Source organism: Antechinus flavipes, chromosome 2 (genome assembly GCF_016432865.1).
Source record: "Antechinus flavipes isolate AdamAnt ecotype Samford, QLD, Australia chromosome 2, AdamAnt_v2, whole genome shotgun sequence".
In the NCBI taxonomy this organism is placed as follows: Eukaryota; Metazoa; Chordata; class Mammalia; order Dasyuromorphia; family Dasyuridae; genus Antechinus; species Antechinus flavipes.
Window position 1 is genome coordinate 521,840,200 of NC_067399.1, and position 14,627 is coordinate 521,854,826.

Below are 14,627 nucleotides of genomic sequence, written 5' to 3' on the forward strand. Positions count from 1 at the left end.
AAATGAAACCAGTCAATACTTAACAAAATTAACTCTGACTATTCATTGGAAGGGCAAATACTGAATCTAAATCTTAAATACTTTGGCCACATAATGAGAAAACAGAACTCAGTGGAAAAGACCCTGACAATGGGAAAGATTGAAGGCACAAGGAGAGGGAGACAGCAGAGAATAAGATTGAAATATAGTGACATAGAAGCAACAAACATGAGCTTGGATATACTTTGCAAGATAGTAGAGGCCAGAAGGGTTTGACATGCTATAATATCAAGGAGAAAAAAAAATACCTCCAGAAAGGACTGAGACTGAAGGAAGGGATATGACACAACAGCACCAATTCCTCTTAATTAAAACATATTCCCACTTGTTTTCTTTGCCCTGTGATCCATTCTTTAGCCAGATCTCCCATCTTATCTTCATTATACATAATCTACCCTTGATTTATTCAACTCTAATGGAATCTTATTAAAAGACCTCCATAATCTTGGGCCCTCCCTTCCTTTCCTGACATTTAATACTATTTCTACTTGTTTATTTTAAGATCCAACCAAATGGTACTACTAGACATTCACTTAACTGGACACTCTGTGCTTCTTCTTCCTCCCACCCTTTATTCCCCCCTCTTCCTTCCAGAGTATTCTCAGAATATTCTGTTCCTCATAGACACACACACACACACACACACACAATACTCATATATTTAATAGCTATTTATTTTCATAATCAACTTTTAATTCCCTTACTCAAAATCCTTAAGCATTTCTGCATACCCTGACACTTTTTCTTCTCTACTAAGCACCTTTTTTTAAAAAAATTATAACTTTTTATTGACAGAACATATGCCTGGGTAATTTTTTACAACATTATCCCTTGCACTCACTTCTGTTCCAAGTTTTCCCTTCCTTGCCTCCATCCCCTCCCCTAGATGGCAAGCAGTCTTATACATGTTAAATATGTTATAGTATGTCCTAGATACAATATATGTGTGCAGAACCGAATACTTTTCTTGTTGCACAAGAAGAATTGGATTCAAAAGGTAAAAATAACATGGGAAGAAAAACAAAGATGCAAGTAGTCCACTGTTGGAATCCTTACTAACTGCTAAGTAATTAGAGTTGATCTAATCTTACAAGAAGATGTTTTGGCCAGAACCTGAAACAAGGTACTAAGTAGAACTAATCAAGACAAGGCTTGTGTTCCCACCTTTACTCATTGGAGTTCAATGAGTTCATACCTCCCTTGAAGCTCTTTGGACCAGAGAGCACTATGAGAAAACCCATAATCCCTCTCTCTGGAGGAGCATAAATAGGCCAATGGGCAGTCGAAGAGGCTCTTGAGAGGAATATGGTACAACTGATTGATTCAAAACTAATATGCATAGAACATCAAGCAAAATGCCAAAGTGGATGAATCAAAAGACAGAATTAAGATTTCCAGGAGAAATATCAACAATCTCAAACATGCAAATGATACCATTTTGATGATAGAACAGAAGAAGAATTAAGAAGCCTCTTGATTAGGGTAAAAGAGGAAAGCATAAAAGCTTAAAGCTTAATATTATAACAAAATCATGGCATCTGGTCCCATCATTCCTGGCAAATAGAGAGACAAGAAATGGAAGCAGTGCCAGATTTTATATTCTTGTGCTCAAAGCTCATTGCATACAGTAACAGCAGCCATGAAATTAAAAGATTATTGTCCTTTGAAAGAGAGCTGTAGTTATTGTTTGTCTTTTATTCTCATATTCTCTTTCTCTCTCTCTCTCTCTCTCTCTCTCTCTCTCTCTCTCTCTCTCTCTCTAATGACCACCTGTTTGCTTTATTCTGAACCTTGAGTTTATCATTTCTCTGTCATGAGTTAGTGTAGCCTTGTAGGTCATTGTATTGATTAGAGATCTTAAATCTTTCAAAGTTGTTTGCTTTTTTACAACATTCTTCTTGTTATTATTGTAGAAATTGTTCTCCTGGTACTTCCCTCTTCACTTGGCATCAGTTTGTACATGTCTTCCAGGTTTCCCTGAAAATGTTCCCTTTATTTTTTTTATTAAAAAACAGAATAAGAAAAAAAGAAAAACAGAAAAGGAATACAAAAAAAATGAAACAAAACAAAATAGGGCATTGTTATGTGTTCAGCAGAACATCAGAGAGGATTCAAAACATATCACAACAAATTACCAGATCAAGAAAGAATATATATTAGTAGAAAAATTATATTCATGAATGTCCATCTTTACTTTCTTGCAAATTGTTCTTTTGTTCTCTGCTGAGCATCTTTTTTTACTATATTCTTTTTTCTCCCTTTCATCTCCCCCCACTACTCCCAAGAATGCTATAATTAATAAATAATATATTTACATATGTGTGTGTGTGTGTGTGTGTGTGTGTGTGTGTGTATACATACACACACACACACACACACACACACACAAAGACATCTTTTCTATCCCTGCTGACTCTGTTTTAATTCTGCTCCATAATTTGCCTTGCTATTACTTAACCTCATTCAACTCATGGATCCCTTCCTTGTCTTCTTCCTACACCCTTTGCCTTCTGCTCTGCCCCAACCTTTCCCCCATTTGTCCTTTATTTTCAAAGAAAACCAATGACATCAGGAGGGTGATGTCTTCACTTGCAAGTGCACAGTAAGGAAATGAAACCAGTCAATACTTAACAAAATTAACTCTGACTATTCATTGGAAGGGCAAATACTGAATCTAAATCTTAAATACTTTGGCCACATAATGAGAAAACAGAACTCAGTGGAAAAGACCCTGACAATGGGAAAGATTGAAGGCACAAGGAGAGGGAGACAGCAGAGAATAAGATTGAAATATAGTGACATAGAAGCAACAAACATGAGCTTGGATATACTTTGCAAGATAGTAGAGGCCAGAAGGGTTTGACATGCTATAATATCAAGGAGAAAAAAAAATACCTCCAGAAAGGACTGAGACTGAAGGAAGGGATATGACACAACAGCACCAATTCCTCTTAATTAAAACATATTCCCACTTGTTTTCTTTGCCCTGTGATCCATTCTTTAGCCAGATCTCCCATCTTATCTTCATTATACATAATCTACCCTTGATTTATTCAACTCTAATGGAATCTTATTAAAAGACCTCCATAATCTTGGGCCCTCCCTTCCTTTCCTGACATTTAATACTATTTCTACTTGTTTATTTTAAGATCCAACCAAATGGTACTACTAGACATTCACTTAACTGGACACTCTGTGCTTCTTCTTCCTCCCACCCTTTATTCCCCCCTCTTCCTTCCAGAGTATTCTCAGAATATTCTGTTCCTCATAGACACACACACACACACACACACACACAATACTCATATATTTAATAGCTATTTATTTTCATAATCAACTTTTAATTCCCTTACTCAAAATCCTTAAGCATTTCTGCATACCCTGACACTTTTTCTTCTCTACTAAGCATCTTTTTTAAAAAAAATTATAACTTTTTATTGACAGAACATATGCCTGGGTAATTTTTTACAACATTATCCCTTGCACTCACTTCTGTTCCAAGTTTTCCCTTCCTTGCCTCCATCCCCTCCCCTAGATGGCAAGCAGTCTTATACATGTTAAATATGTTATAGTATGTCCTAGATACAATATATGTGTGCAGAACCGAATACTTTTCTTGTTGCACAAGAAGAATTGGATTCAAAAGGTAAAAATAACATGGGAAGAAAAACAAAGATGCAAGTAGTCCACTGTTGGAATCCTTACTAACTGCTAAGTAATTAGAGTTGATCTAATCTTACAAGAAGATGTTTTGGCCAGAACCTGAAACAAGGTACTAAGTAGAACTAATCAAGACAAGGCTTGTGTTCCCACCTTTACTCATTGGAGTTCAATGAGTTCATACCTCCCTTGAAGCTCTTTGGACCAGAGAGCACTATGGGAGAAAACCCATAATCCCTCTCTCTGGAGGAGCATAAATAGGCCAATGGGCCAGTCGAAGAGGCTCTTGAGAGGAAGACGCTACAAGCTGAGATTTCACCGGAATGACATGAAGACTGGAGCTGGCTGGAGGCTGAAGAAAGCAGAGGGAGAGGTAAACCGTGAAGATGGTTTGTCTTGATTTACATTCATTTTCCAGACTTCTCTCTCTGGATGCATGTGGTGAGTTCAAATGTTAGGTTCTTGTTCTTCTTTAAAATATTATAATAGTTCTCTCTGGGTGCCTTCCCTGGAATCAGGATTTTGTTGGTCCCTGTTCGGGCGCCAAAATGTGGTGAGCTTTTTCTTCTCAAAACACAGCCAGGTGATAAAAGTTCAGATCTTTTATTATCTCCAATATAGCCCGGTTAGCTTAGAGGCCTATCTCTCTGCTTGGTTCCAAGAGCTCTTGCCGCTTTGTTGCTTCTGCCTCTGCTTTCTTCAGCCTCCAGAGCCAGTACCAAGTTGAATCTGTCTTGCCTTGAAGAGAGGGCTTCTGGCGTAATTCTGCTGAAATCCCAACTTGTAGCTTCTTAAGGACTCTTAAAATCTTCAGAAATCTTTGAATTTCCTAACACAAGATGAAACTATTTCAGTTCCTGAAAAACCAGCAAGAATCATTGGGTTCCTTAAGATGATATTTGCAAGAGAATTATATGGGGGCTAGACAAAAATGCTCCTTTAGAAGAAATCATAAGATGCTGTGCCACAGTGGGCACAAATGCTTATTATGCCCAGACTATGATGAACATGGAAAGACAAGGTCCTTCTTGGCAGAGGAATTCTAGAGAAACTCATCGATGTTTTCAGTGCGGAAAAGTTGGACATTTGAGAGCTCATTGTAGATATGGAGATAGAGTGAGAAGACAGGGTGAGAGAAAACCCAAAACCCCATGTCCAAAATGTAACCGAGGCTTTCACTGGGCCTCTAAATGTATATTGACCCAGAGGAATGAGAGGCAGGGCCCAGCTCTAAAGTATCAATCAAAGGACCGGTGGGGCATAATAGCAGCTGAGGTTACACCCAGAGAGACTTTAGAAATTCAGGATTCTGATGTCATCAACCAACAGAAAAGCAATCAGGATTACAGTTGGGAAGAATACAGGCCTTTTAAGACAACAAGACAATATCCAATGCAAACGACTCCAATGTAATTACCAGATGATGAGGAGAAATCCCAAATTTGGTAAATAGAAGGGAATTAGATTAACTGCTTGGGGAAGAGGATCTGCTTATATTTCCACAGATGGAGAAAGAATCAGATGGCTGACTATGAAACTGTTAAAAAGACTTTTTAAAGCTTCAGGATGTAAATTATGTATAATGCCTCCCATATTGATGGATTTATGTATACCATGTATATCTGTTACAAAGTTCTGGCCCATATTGATGGATTTATGTATACCCCCTCAAAAACCCCCTATGTTTTAAAACAAAAGAAAGGGGGAGATGTTGGAATCCTTACTAACTGCTAAGTAATTAGAGTTGATCTAATCTTACAAGAAGATGTTTTGGCCAGAACCTGAAACAAGGTACTAAGTAGAACTAATCAAGACAAGGCTTGTGTTCACACCTTTACTCATTGGAGTTCAATGAGTTCATACCTCCCTTGAAGCTCTTTGGACCAGAGAGCACTATGGGAGAAAACCCATAATCCCTCTCTCTGGAGGAGCATAAATAGGCCAATGGGCCAGTTGGAGAGTTCTGGAGAGAGGAAGACGCTACAAGTTGAGATTTCACCGGAATGACATGAAGACTGGAGCTGGCTGGAGGCTGAAGAAAGCAGAGGCAGAGGCTGAAGGACCAGACCTTTGGATTTAAAGACATTTGGAGAGAGCTCTTGGAACCAAGCAGAGAGATAGGCCTCTAAGCTAACCGGGCTATATTGGAGATAATAAAAGATCTGAACTTTTATCACCTGGCTGTGTTTTGAGAAGAAAAAGATCACAACAGTCCACATTCATTTCCCAGTGTTCTTTCTCTGAGTGTAGCTCTCTTTGTTGAAGAAATCTACTTCCATCAGAGTACATCCTCATACAGTATCGTTGTTGAAGTGTATAATGATCTCCTGGTTCTGCTCATTTCACTCAGCATCAGTTCATGTAAGTCTATCCAAGCCTCTCTGTATTCTTCCTGCTGGTCATTTCTTACAGAAGAATAATATTCCATAACATTCATATACCACAATTTACTCAACCATTCTCCAATTGATGGGTATCCATTCAATTTCCATTTTCTAGCCTCTACAAACAGGGCTGCCACAAATATTTTGGCACATATGGGTCCCTTTCCCTTCTTTAGTATCTCTTTGGGATATAAGCCCAGTAGTAGCACTGCTGGATCAAAGGGTATACACAGTTTGATAATTTTGGGAGCATAATTCCAGATTGCTCTCCAGAATGGTTGGATTCGTTCACAACTCCACCAACAATGCATCAGTGTCTCAGTTTTCCTGCATCCCCTCCAACATTCAGCATTATTTTTTCCTGTCATCTTAGCCAATCTGACAGGTGTGTAGTGATATCTCAGAGTTGTCTTAATTTGCATTGCTCTGATCAATAATGATTTGGAACACTCTTATATATGAGTAGAAATAGTTTCAATTTCATCATCTGAAAATTGTCTATTCATATCCTTTGATCATTTATCAATTGGAGAATGGCTTGATTTCTTATAAATTAGAGTCAATTTTCTATATAAATTGAGGCCTTTATCAGAACTTTTAACTGTAAAAATGTTTTCCCAGTTTATTGCTTCCCTTCTAATCTTGTTTGCATTAGTTTTGTTTGTACAAAGGCTTTTTAATTTGATATAATCAAAATTTTCTATTTTGTGATCAATAATGATCTCTAGTTCTTCTTTGGTCACAAATTCCTTCCTCCTCCACAAGTCCTATATTCCTCTAATTTATTTATAATCTCATTCTTTATGCCTATTTCATGGACCCATTTTGATCTTGTCTTGGTATACAGTGTTAAGTGTGGGTCCATGCCTAGTTTCTGCCATACTAATTTCCAGTTTTCCAGAAGTTTTTATCAAAAAGTAAATTCTTATCCCAAAAGTTGGGATCTTTGGGTTTTGGTGACCACTGCTTTATAATATAGTTTTAGAACAGGTACATCTAGACCACCTTCATTTGAATTTTTTTTTCATTAGTTCCCTTGAAATACCCTGACATTTAAAGCCCACCAAATTCTAGTACCTACCAATCTTTCTGGTTATATTTCACACAATTCCCATTAATTAGTGCCAGATTCCAGTCAAATTGCAATACTAGCTACTCTCTGAAGGCATCTCCAACTTCTAAACCATCTACCATGCCTTCTAGATCCTCAATGCTTTAACTGAGCCTCCTAGAATCTTAGCTCACCTCCTCTTCGAAATCTTCTGTATTCCTAACCCCTTCCTTCCATATGTCAAGTATTCATGCCCTTCTCAATTGTTTTTATACAATAATTAAAGTCACAGAATCATAGATTTAAAACTAAAGGGATTTTAGACATGATGTAGTTCTACTTTTCCCATCTCTTTCATTTTACAGATGAGGAATTAAGGCCTAGAGAGGTTTTTTAGTGTATATGGTTCCCATTTAGTGGTTTGTTAATTTTTAGGGTTTCTCAATGATAGACTAAGGAGTTTCCTCTAAAAATTCTTTAACGGTGCCTTAAGCAAAAAAAAAAAAAATTAAATTATATTATAAGCAATATATTGAGTTATCCTAGGGACCCACAACTCTTTTTTGCTTTTATTGCTGAAAGGGATCCAGAGAACAAAAAACTTTGGGAAACATTTCTATTTCTTAATTTCCGCTCCTTACCTCATCTTCACAAATAGGTTGTAACCACATTGAGAGCAAGATCTATATCATTTTTGGTTTTTAACTCCCAAGCACATTGTCTTGCCCATAGTAGATACTTAATTGTTTTTAAAATGAATTGAATCCTATTACCTTCATGGATGGGACCAACCCCTGGCTCTTCCCCCTTGTTTTTTTGTTTCTTGTTTTTAACAATATTAAGAGGGAATTAATCATTTCCACTTCTTCTTATAAAACACACTGCCTATTCCTCAGAATGGACTGGGGGTATTAACTGGACTGTTAAAAAGAGCTAGCTTCACAGGCAAAATAGCAAAGGAATCTGATAAGCACACTCATGAGTGAATCAAACTTACATTTTAATCAAAAGGTAAGGATCAACTCCCTTTTCTTATAGCACTCTGATATTTCCTTTTTGGTTCATCTAAAGGACTAACATTTCCAATTCCCTTCACCTAGTTAAGGTTGAGGAAACTGTCAAGCCCTAATATGAGAACATGTTAATAATTAGTTGAGCAAGGAGACATATTTGACCTAATGCCAACTCAAAGATAGGATAACAAGGAATAATTTTTCCTAGCCTACCTCTTGACTGTTTTACTGTTATTATGGATCTTTCATAACTTTCCCAATACAATATAATATTTCTCCTTTGTTTTTCTTCCTAGGATGTCCAAATAGCTGCTATCCCTCCACAAAACTGTTATTATACCGCCATGTACACTGTCATTTCTTATATACACATTATTCACCTCCTTCTTTTGGCTAAAATGTCAAAGCTATATCTGCCCCATGAATACTTCTGCTTCTCCCTCCCTCTTACACACTTTCTATTCTGCTCTCCCCACAGGAATGGTAGACTTTCACATAGAAATCAAATGCTATCCCACCAATTCTTCTATTGTTTCTACTCCTTGTAAATAAGATATAATATTCTTTGTTTTATTGTAGTCATAAGCATGTCTCATCAAGTCAAATTCATATTTTCATACTAGCACCAACTCAAAAGTACTATAGCTAAGATCATTGTATTTGTCCTTGCAATTTCCACCAAAATCCAAATTTCATCTTATAGTGGTCTGTGCCTTTGCTTCCACAGCACTGAAAGTGGATGGGAAAACACAACATAGACTTAGTGATTATAGGACCTTAAACAAATTGCTTAAATACTCAGATTCAGTTTTGCATCTCTAATATTCAAATAATAAAAACATCTATTTACCACATCGGGATTTTGTAATGTTCAAATGAGATAATATTTTAAAGAACTTTATAAACCTTAAAAAAACTTCATAAATGTAAGCTATTGTTATCATTAACATAATAAGCAAGGGACTTCAAAGTAATTTGTGACTCCTCTATTCTTTATTGTAGATATCTAACTTGATGCCAAATAATATCACTTCTTCCTACATAAGAGTTTCAGCATCTATCTGAATAGATATGTACCAGGGCCCATGGGTTATTTCTTTCTTGCCTGGACAATTGCAATTTCTCACTTACTTGATTCTCTCTCTCCTAGAAGTGGCCACATGACCACTCCCCCTGAAAGAGTGGCATCCAAACAAAAATTACTTCTTTGTTTTTTTTTTCTTTGCTAGAAAACATTCTAGCTTTATCTACTTAATTATAAAGCAAAGATGGAAATTAAAGTGTGTTCTAATTTATTTATTGAGTAGAACATTTCTCAGAGATGTACAATCTAATATATTGATAGAATAATGGCATACTCTGATTTCAGTAGCATGATCACATTACACAATTACGTTAAAGTACACAGAATTAAACATGAATTTCGTTGATTAACATGTATTACATTCCATGCAACAAAAAAAATGTTGAATTCAGCATCAGAGGACCTGAGTTCAAATTCCAGCCCTGATGTTTTATGTGTGATATTGGTCAAGTCATTTTGTTCCCATAGGTTTAATTTTTTGTTATGGCTTTATTTTGTTTGTTTCTTTTGTTGTTGTTGTTGTTGTTTTGTAAAATGATGGGTTGGACTAGATGGCTTCTAAAGAACCTTCCAAGTTTAAATGTTTTATGCTTTTTTTTAACAGCATAGGAGGGATAGACTGGAATGAATTTCCTCCCCAGTGCTGGTAGGGCAAGTAGTTTGAGCACTAACTGAGCATCTTGATAAAGTTTGATGACTTTCTTTCTTGATGGCTTTTTAGCATTCGCCGTTTTTCATAAGCTAGCATCTAGTCCACCTTTCTTGTCTTCTTAAATTTTACTCCCCTCCATGTACCCTGCAACCCAGTGACACTGATCTCTTGATGGTTCTCCAGACAAGGCACCCAAGTCTGGAAGACCATGAGAGTTTTCCATAGCATTCAATCTTATCCATGCCTGGAATGCTCTCCCCCTTCATCTCTTCACCCTAGTCCCATGACTCTCTTCAATCTTGGCAAAAATTCTACCTCCCGCAAAGAGCTTTTCCCAGTCTTCTTTAATCTTTCCTCTAAGATTATCCCCCAATTTATCCTGTTTATTTTTTGTTTGTACATAGCTGTTGACATGAAGCCTCCTGCTTCCCCTTTGACTATGAACTACTTGAAAGCAGAAACAGTTTTTTACTTTTCTTTATACTCCTTGAATTTTGCATAGTACCTGGCACATAATAGGTACTTTTAATAAGTACTAGTTAACTGACTGATTATTCTGAGATATGAGGATTGGAATAAGTGAAATTATGCAACCCTTCAATTTGCTCTTTTGTTATGTCTTAATTGTTTTGTTTTTAATCCAGTTTTCTCTTCACATAAAACATCTGTGGTCTACCCAAATATGTGTATTTCTTTGTGTATATTCTGGTTGAGGTCAGAGGGTACAACAGAGAAAAAAGCTCTGGTTGTTCTAGCTACACGAAAGGAATTTGGATAGAAAGTTTCCTTTCTACTTTAGGACAAAGATTCTAGTCTATGACCAATGGTTGAAGAAAAGACAGCTCTAATATGAGGGTTAGGGTTTTGTTTTGATTTTCTTAGTTTATTTTGAATCTTATTAATAATTCTAAGAGTTCCCATAAGTACAGAAAGAGAATTTCTCATGGGTCAAGGGTTATCATACCTAGAGATGAGTAAACAGATGAGTGAACCTATTCATTGTTATGACGGGATATGGTTTCTAATAGCTCCAGCTCAAACTCCAGCAAGAAAGGGAAAGGGAAGGAAAGCAGAACTTGTGTTTCTGAGGCAACAAATTTCCAACTCAGCCTGGAGAAAGTAGGGGGAGAAACAAAGGGGAGGTGAATAGCCAAAAAGGAAGGCCCCATCCAGATGGAGCTTGCCCCTATTGAGCAAAGAATGTGTGGACTGAATTGATACATTTTCTATCCTTTTACCTGATTGGGAGTAGGAGTGCTGCACACCTTCTGGGCCTGTTTTTTCCCCAGTATAATGAACTGGTTAGGCTGGTGGTTCCTTCCAGCTCTATATTTATGATCCTATAAATAGATTTTTTTAGATTTCTTGTTTTCTAATTCTAATTCTAATTTCTAATTTCTAATTCATCTGCAAAATGTACCTGTTTTGCCACTCTAGGGTTGTTTGTTTTTGGTTTTTTTTGGCAAAGGAAAAATGAGATGATCAATCCCTTGCAAAGGTAAAAGTCTTGAACAAAGATAACATATTTGAATTGGTTTAGTTTAAAAAAAAATAACCTGTACATATTCAAAAGAACCAATAACTAAAACCAATCATAATATGTTAGACATGATAATGATGAGGATAATGAGTATTCACATTTACAGGGAGGTTATAAAAAGTCTAATAAACATTATCTCATTTGATCTTAACAACAAGTATCATAATTCTCATTCTATATATGTGGAAACTCTTTGAACCCAGGCTCTTTAACTCCAAATGCAATGCTCTGTCAAACATTATTCTCTCCTCTCCCCTAACCCTAAATCAATACAAGAAGCAAGCATCAAAAACTAAAATCAATGTTCAGAATCCCTTGCACTTGTAATGACATAAACAGTGTTATTAATTATGTTAGCAAGCTCATTTATTTCTAACAGCAGTTTACTTTTATCTTTAAAAGTTTCCCTTACAAAAAAAAAAAAAATGATGAGTCACATATCAGAAGGCTAAACTGAACCAGATCTGTGGTTGTCCAGGGGCACACTCCCTAGCAGTCTGTGGCTGGCTATGAATCATACACAATCCAAACCCATCTTAGTTTCAAAATTACTATTACAATTTAACTAAAAGTTTATCTTCATGCATTTGATTGAATATTTTAATGCCATGATCATGATAAAAAGCAACTGATATAAGCCCGAAAAAAGAAAGAAAGAAAAGATCCTATGTTCTCTATAATGGATAGGCATATATGGAATTGTTGTTTTATAATCTGATTACAAAAGAGAAAAGTAATCATGGTAGGGGATGGGGAGTAGGGTAAAGAGGGTAAGAAAAGTAGCCTCTTTTCAAAAAAAAAAGTTTCTTATATATACAAAATTAAACCACAGGCCACTAGCAAAGGATGTTGTGACATAGAAAAGATATCTAGTTGAACTTGGTCCCACATATGCATATATTATTATGCATATGTGGGACCAAGTTCAACTTGATATCTAGTAATCCACATACATAGCATTAATTTTTATCAAATATAACAGGAATGAGTAACACTGAAGTCACCATGTGCCTTTAAATCTTCACTAGACTCTACCATCCCTTCAAGCCATAGTGCTATATCTCTCCTCTCTTTCTCAGCTCTACTAAAAATTGTCCACTTTCAGTGCCTCTACTTCTCTTCTGTCATTCCCTTCCCAAAAACCCTTTTCAGTGTGACTTCTGACCTCATCACTCAGCAGAAATTGCCCTCAGCAAAATTATCAATCATTTCTTAATTTCCAAAATTGATAGGAATTTTTCCTTAATCCTTATCCTTCTGCATCTTTCTTTAGCATATGAATTGTTGGTTACCCACATCTTTGTGACACTATTCTCTCCTGGTTCTTCTCATATTTGTCTAACCAATTTTTGCTAGTTCATCATTCATACTATGACCTCTGACTTTCATTGAGCCCTAAGGCCCAAATCCTAGGCCAGCTAATTATCTCTAAATACTCTAGGTGACTTCATAAATTCCCAAGTGTTCAGTTGCTATCTCTAAGTGAACTTTTTAAAAACATTTTTGAGATTTGCAAATCCATCAGATTTGTCTCTTGGTAGCCACAGTTGTCCTATACCATCAACCTTTCACATGGTGTCTATGGCCTTCAATAAATTGGACTGATAGAGTATTTCTGCCAGACTTAATAAAATGAAAATTGCTTAAAAAACAAAACAAAACAAAAAATATACCTTTAAAGGGTAGAAGTTAAAAGAGGGTTAAAAGAGGGGAAAGAATAGCAGGCTATTTGAAAAGCATATTTATCTTTTATTCTATAGAAAAAGGGGGTCAGCTCCTACAAAACCAGGTCATTACTGCATATTAGTAGTATGATAAAACACAGAAAATTTTCAGAGATGCCAATCATTCTATCATTCTGGTCTTCCCAACTCCATTGTGTTGACAACAATGTTCTAAAGTCAAATGTACACTTGCCAAAAAGACTATTTTATGGAGAATTCACACAGGACAAACACTCACATGGTGGTCAGAAAAAATTATGCAAGGACACTCTTTATAATTTATTTGTTCTTTATTTGTATGTTTTTGTCTATTTTTAATTTACTTTTTATTATTTACTTTCTTTAATTTATTGTATTTAAAGAAATAGAATAAGAAAAAAGTAAAAAAAAGGAATACAAACCAAAAGAGAACATTGTCATATGTCCAGAAGAATATTGAGGGGATTCAAAATATGTAATAACACATGCCAATTCAAAATATGTGTGTGTGTGTATGTGTGTGTGTATGTAGAAGAAATTATATTCATGAATATCTATTTTTTCTTTACTTCCTTGTGAATTGTAATTTTATTCTCTGCTGCACACCTTTTTTACTTTATTCTTCTTACCCCTTTCATCCCCACAATCACCCCCAAGCAGTCTGTAGTTAGGAAAGGAGATATATCTAGATATAGACATAGTATATAGCTATCTATATAGCTATCGATATACACATATACATACACATACACATACAGATATAGATATAGATATAGATATAGATATAGATATACACATATATATCTTTTCTATGCCTTCTGAGACTTTACTTTGATTCTGCTCCTAACTTGCCTTGCTATTACTTAACTTCCCCCAAACCATGGATCCCTCCCTTGTCTTTTCCCCTCATCTTTTGTTTTCTTGTCCACCCAGTCCTCTATCCCTTCTTTATAGATTTTAGAAGGTTCCACACCCTTCATGATATTTATGTAGATTGCTTATTTAACCCATTCCCCATATAAGTAGATTTTCAGAACTTGGAGCTCTCCTTCCCCCTTTAATGCCTCTGTGTCTATTCTTCCTCTTTGCCCTATTTGCATGACATAATTATTATTTTTTCCTTAACCCTACCCCAATCTTTTTTTTGAGCTGTTATGTTGTTGATGTCGATCTTAAATATATGCTATAAATTTCCCATGTTAAAAAAACATAAACAACTTATCCATGTTGAGTTCTTTGAAATTGCTCTTTGATATTGGCTCTTATATATTAAATTTTCTGTTAAGTTTGGGTTTGGGTTGATAGAAAGTATTGGAAATCTTCAAGTTCGTTGAATATTCATTTTTTCTCATTCAAAATTATAGATAATTTTTCTGAATATGATATTTTTGGCTGCAGGCCTAGTTCTTTTGATTGTTGGTAGATATGATTTTAGGATTGTGGTCTTTACCGTGGCTGATGAGAAGTCCTTTACAATTCTTCTTGTAGTTACAGCATATTT